A 6629-nucleotide genomic window follows, 5' to 3' on the forward strand; every position below is an offset into this window, starting at 1 on the left:
TTTTTTGTTTTTTTCTGTTGCATTTTCTCATTCTTCACTGCTTTTCTTCCTTCTCACTCGGACCTCTTCAGTATGATCTGATTTTGACAAGGACTTAGATGAAGAGGGTTTGTCTTCAGGGTGTATCTTTCTTTTCTTGGTAAGTCCTTCTCTTTCTCAGTTGCATCCCTTGACTTCTTTTTCTTTTTTAAACTATCTTTACTGCCTGCCTCAGTTTCTGACAGGGAGCTTTCAGAAGATTTATATGAATGGTTCTTCTTTTTCTCCTTTTTGCTTGCTTCCTTTCCTCATCCTCAGAATCTGAAGAACTGCTGGAAGAAACAGCTCAATGAAGAAGGCGAGGAGTAGCTACCAGATTTCTTCTTTTCTGTCTTCTTCTTTTTTTATTTTTTTCCTTTTTGGATGAGCTCTCATTTTCACTTAATAATTTCTTTCTGTGCTTTTCTAGTTCTTTCTTCCAATTCTCTTTTATTTTTTCTTCAATTTCAGCCACAGCCTTAGAGCCTTTCTTTTTCTTTACTAGTTGTTCTTTCACTTCTTCCCAGGTAGGCGTGGGTCGATTGAGATAATCCTGGATGGTTGGCCCTGAAGACTGGATTGGACCTCTTGCTCTGGCCATTGCTATTGGATTCATGTAGGCCACCTGATTGTCCCATGTCCCCATGGAGCTGGATGGAACATAAGTTAAGACTGTGAATGCTAGACCAGGCTACAGAAGCAGCCGAAACAGACCCACCGCAGATCCTTCTCTCTTTCCTTCTTGACTATGGAGATCCTGTCAGCTCTATCTTTGCATTTTGCAGCTTTATTGTAGCTTCCTTTCTGGTGAAACTCACATTTTAAATCATCCTGCTAGGCTCTTTTCTCTTGATTTTCAACATAAATTTGACTAAAAACCTCCAATAATAGTCATGTCATTGCCTGAACATTCAGCTGCCTTGAAATTTCTTTGGCAAGATTAATCAGTCCATGCTTAATCCCAGTTTCAGGCAAAGTCTCTGGACATGACCAAAATGCAGACAAACTTTCTGCCAAGGTATATATAACACACATCATCTGGAGTCCAACAAGCAATGCAGTCCTTCTTGTCAGCACAGACCTCCCCCGCCCGGGCTTTATAGACAGGATTTCTGTTAGCCTTCTGGTTTTCTGAGCTATGACCAGAATCTTCCATACAGGAATCTTCCAAGGCATTCCAGCTTCTGCAGTAGGTGACATTACTGAACTCTTCCTGTCCTTTCCCATAAGCCATTCCCGAAGGCTCATAATCCACATGGTCAGGTAAATAGTAACAGCAAGAACCCCCCTTCTGTAGTACCTTCTGTAGTACCAATTTCTCAGTTACTTTTCTCTCATGGCTGGGACAAAATACCCAACACCTAAAACTAAGGAAGGAAAGGTTTATTTAGCTTAGAGTTAGTGGATGTTTCAGTCCACACTCGGCTGGCTCCGACACAGAGTGGCACATGGCGGAGGGCAACCATCCATGGCTGTGGAAAACAGCAGAGCGCAGCGGGAGGGGCAGCACCTGTGGCACCTGTCAAGCATCTCCCCCCATACATTGTGCTTCACAGTACCCACCCAGGGCAGGTGAAGTGCTCACACCTGCAATTCCCGCATTGGATCTAGAACTAATCACGAACTGTAGAAGCTGCCCCAGTGACTGCATGAGGCTTTGGGGGACAACTAGGCACAAACCATTACACAGGGACTTTCTTGTAGGGTAGGGCTGTGGGGGGTTATGAAGCATGCAGTATGCTTTTGATTCCTTCTTCACCTTGTAACGGGCCTGTCTCTTCGGCCCTTGGTTTCAGAGGCATCTGTGTGCCCTAGCTCCAGTGTGATTGTCACCCCACCTGTCTTCTTCCTCTGTGTCAGACAGTTTGCCGCTGTGTCCTCCTGAAGTCACCTCTTGGAGTAGGCATTTGTTATGGCGATACTCTGCCTGCCCCGAAGCAGTTACTGCTCCACTCAGGAGTTAGCCCCGGGCTGAATGGAATCTTTGCCTTGGAATGTGGTGGGAATCCTGAGGGGTAGCCCATTCGTTATGCCTGGAGTGTCCCTTACCTGACGGAATAACTCGCTGGCCAGCCCCTCCCACTCACAGGGCTCACGGCGTTCTCTGTCTCAAGCCAGTGCGTGGCCGTCCTCCAGCAGTGCATGCAGCCGAGGCTCCTGTCTCATCACGGCCCCTGTGACTTCTCTCCAGGCATGCGGATTCTCTGTGCAGTGTCTCTTGGGATGCTCCCTAGTGCAGGGTCTCCACCATGGTATTCAAGGCTTTGCTGCAAGCAGAAGTGACACACAAGCAGCACATTTGTTCTGCCCCTTCTTTGTGGCATCATTTGCTGTGTCACGGTGCTGTGAGAAGACCGACCCTGCCCAGAGGCGACCTCCAGAGCTGTGAGCTCAGTCGACGTCTGTCTTACAAATTTCCACTTCTGTGGGCTTTCTTGATATCAACAGAAAACAGACTAAGACATGGAGGGTCTTGTTTTATCTTGAAGCAATATTATGTATCTCTGAGATTATTAATCGTAGTTTATTTTGTGTGATTTCTTTGTGCATTATGTTTCCTCCAAGATCCCTTTTCCTCCTAATTGTTTAGATTTGTTTTCCTCATGTTAGTTGTTGTTGTAATTGTTTTTAAATTCTCTCATGACTTCTCCTGTCTCCTTATATTCCATGTGACAAATGCATCCAAATGTTATCATTACTTGGAACACGAAGAGGTAAAATGTCGGGGAGTGCAAGGGGGAGCCGCAGACAGCTGTGTCTGTCAGCTGGAGGTTGGGGTGTGTGTGCTACTGGACTCCTGCCTCCTGCCTCCCGCTCTGAGAAATGGCTCTCTCTGATACTCAGCTTCAACCAGAGCCAGTTTATTAAAATTTAAAATCTGATCTAGAGTGCAGTATTCCACATGATGGAAACATGTTCAGTAGCAGAATATGATACTTCTATAAAGGTCTTATCAATTGTTTGTTTTGATATCCTGAAGTACAATTCATTGGAGGATGCATACTTCATTTTTTTTCTCACTTTATTATTTGGAAGGACAGTAAAAAAGGAGCTTATTAATTTTTCAAAGATAAACAATATGTTTAAAAATATCGAAGAATAAGAGGTAAGTATATGCGATGTATTTCAGTTCATTGCATTCACGGTGTTTGAAAAACCCTCTTGCCTTTAGTCAGTGGGAAGAACTTGAAATTTTCTTCTAGGTCTTCTTGGGATGCTTTCAGTACTGGTTCACAGATTCTTTGCATTCCATTGTGCCAAGATGCCCTGGGCCTGGCTTGTACAATTGTTTTCCACAAGCAGAATGATAATTTACAAATAACCCTGGTTTCGTTTACTGGTTGATATTTGGCGGCTGTGGTGTGGACTCTCAGGTGATACAGTGCCACTAGATTGTACGGTGTTTCTAGCGCTTTTAGTCCAATAATCTGGTGTTACGTGTTTTTAAGATAAATACATCAGAAGTTCACAATTGGCACTACTTGATTTCACTTAACAGTATGAATTTTAAGGCTGTAATTCGCTCTCTCTTATGGCTGAAAATCTTCCTCTCTGACTTAATTCCTCATTTGCTTTATTTCACAACATATATGATGGTGTCTACAAACTATATGAAGAAATAGTTTTCCTTTTTCTTCTAGAGAGTTCTTCACTGTGATTTCTTCGAAAAGTTTTTTTTTTTTAAAGCACCTGTGTGTCCTAGGCCCTTTCTTCTCTCCCACTCTCCTCCCGTCCCTTCAGCCTCTCTTCCTCTCACTTACAAAGTTTTGTTTCCATTTTATCCTTTATTTTCTCATTTTTTCCTTTTCCCCTCTTCTGTCACCCATTTCATCTTTTCTTTTGAGCAATTTATTCCTATTTCACAATATCTATTCTATATTTTTGTTCTTATTTACATTTTCAGTTTTCTCACCCCAGGGAAATAATAACAGTATTTACATATCTGTGTGATTTTTTTCACTTGAATATGGTTTTAAGGTGCATCCATTTACCTAGAAATGTCTCAAGCTTCATGGTTCTCCTTCATGGTTAAGTGTACTCCATTGTATAAAAACACCACGTCTTTCTTACCCATTCACTGGTTAATGGGCATTTTAGTTGTTTCTGAGATTTAACTATTACAAACTCTGCCTCTGTAAACATGAATGAATGTATATTGTTGTGGTATGATTCTTTTTTTTTTTTTTTTTTTTCTATTGGGATAATACCCAGAAGGGGAATAGCTAGGTCAAATGGGACCATGAATCCTAGTTTTTGTGGAGTCTCCACACTGATTTTCACAGTGGCTGTGCTGTTCTACACTCCCACCAACAGTGGAGAGAGGTCCTTTCTCCCCATGGCTGTGTCAGCATTTATTAATCGATTTCTTAATGATAGCCGCTCTTGCTGGGTGAGAGGAAATCTCAGGTGTGTTTTAATTTGCATCTCTTGAATGATCAGCTGTGTCGAAAAGTTTTTCATGTGTTTACTTGCCATATGTGCTTCTTTTTTCGGAGGAGCAGCCACTCAATTCAGACGCCCATTTATGGATTGGGTCTTTAAATGTGGGGCATGTGTAATTTTTCAATTCCATATTTATTTTTCATATAACAAATCCAACAGAAGTAGTAAAAGATCTATATATTGAAAACTACTGTACTCTGAATAAAGAGGTCAAAGAGGGATATCAGGAAGTGGAAAACTCCCTTGCTCTTGGGTAGGAAGAATCAAAAGGAAAGATGGCCACACTCAACACTGTCACACAGATTAATGCAATCTCAATTAAAATGCCATTAGCATACCTCGCAGAGCTAAACAAAACATTCTTAAACTTCATTTGGAACCAGAAAAGACAGAGAGTAGCAAAAACAATTGTAGGCAAAAGGCTAAGCGGGGTGCATCACAATCCCTGACTTGAAATTATACTGCAGAGTTACTGTGATATACATACAAAATACTTAGCATAGATATACAGCTACTTTCTCTTACTTAAATGAGAAGAAAGTTTTGAACTAACAGTGTTTAGACATCATGTCTGCATCTTGCACTATGAACAATGAATACAAAGACAACTATATGCAATGTATTAATTATTGTAACTGTCCGACTAGCCTGTTTTTGAAACTGTTGCATTGCTGCTTTCTCAATAAAGTGAATAAAAGAAACCCAGCATGGTACTGGGAAAAGAATGAGAACTGAAGATCAGTGGAACAGATCAGAAGGTAAAGAAAATAAGTGCAGACACACTCCGCCACCTTATCTTTGACGAAGGGGTCAAACATGGTAATTGGAAGAAAGACAGCCTCTTTAATAAACAGTACTGGAACAACTGGCTTTCCACAGATGGACTCTAGACCTGTGTATATCACCATGCACTAAACGGAAATCACCATGGACCAAAGATCTAAATATTGCAAGAGAAACATGTAATCTGCTGGAAGACAGATTAGGCACAACTGTTGAAGACTTGGGCATAAGTGAAGACTTCGGGAGCCAAACCCCAATGGCACGTATAGTGATGCCGAGAATCAACAGCTGAGATCTCATCTTACTAAAATGCGTTTGCACAGTAAAAGAAATCACCAGCAGAGTGAAGAGACAACCTGCAATTCAGCAATCTCATTAATGAATAATGCGGAAAGAGAGGTGCAGAACACCCGAAACTCCTCTGATCTGTGTTCACATCACGTTCTTTGATGACACATCAAAGTTGTGAAGGAATGTTTCTTTTACCAGAAAAGTGCCTAGGGATAATTTCAGGCTTTTTAAAGTTAATCTCTGCAACATACTTTTGCATTTCATTTTATTTCATTATGTCTTCTAAGTTAACATTTATTTTATTTTGCATTGTGTTATTTTATTTTTAAAAGACAGTACAAAATAGTATTAAAACAGAAAAATTACAAGTAATGCAGAATTTCACTTAACAGAATGAGTTTCCCAATATTTGTTGTAATGTGTAGTGTTGTCTTCCACGTAGTTGTCCACTTACCAGATATATGCGTGCAACATTGGAAGAAGAAAGAAGAAAAGAAAGAAATAAGAAGAGGAAGAGGAGAAGCAATTGAAAAAAAGGGGTAAAACCAAATTAAGCATTAACTGCTGCTTGCCGTAGGCCAGCAGAAATCTGCAGTGCAGTTGTCCGCACCATCCTGCTCATATACATAGATAAGTATCTTAAAGGAAATTATGTTCAAATTATAGAAATGTTCACATTAAAACACTCACCTTCCCATCAAATGTAACTGTTCAATTGTTAAGGTTTGGAAAAGGGAAAAAGTTAAAGAAGTTGTGGCAGAATCATTACACTGATTGTCACCCCTCACTGCTTCTCCCAACTCCGTTTAATTCTTATTAGATTTGTTTAGAAATACACAGAAAGCAAGTAAACTTAGTCAAATCCAGTTTTAAAGTTTCACTGAGTTCTAGACATTGCATTATCTGGGGCTGGGGATGTTGTTCAGCGGCATAAGCGTCTCCCTGGCAAATGCATGGTCCTGAGTTTGATCTCCACTATTCTTATTCTCCTGTGTTTAATTGTTTGCCCTATTTGGCGGGTTCTTTCCATTCTCATTCATGGGGCTGTGATCAATTTGCTCCCTCTCTAGAACATCATTTAGTAGTCTGTGTAG

At 40.8% G+C, this 6629-nt stretch overlaps 1 protein-coding gene and 1 pseudogene across 1 annotated transcript in view; one reads left to right on the forward strand and one right to left on the reverse strand.

Moving 5' to 3' along the window:
- Positions 1–6629, forward strand: part of Gabrg3 (gamma-aminobutyric acid type A receptor gamma3 subunit) — a 646975-nt gene that overhangs the window by 167167 nt on the left and 473179 nt on the right. The window lies entirely within an intron of this gene.
- On the reverse strand, positions 7–664 carry LOC105743980 (annotated as a pseudogene).

The sequence above is a fragment of the Octodon degus genome, unplaced genomic scaffold (assembly GCF_000260255.1).
Source record: "Octodon degus isolate 3935 unplaced genomic scaffold, OctDeg1.0 scaffold00199, whole genome shotgun sequence".
NCBI classification, from domain to species: domain Eukaryota; kingdom Metazoa; phylum Chordata; class Mammalia; order Rodentia; family Octodontidae; genus Octodon; species Octodon degus.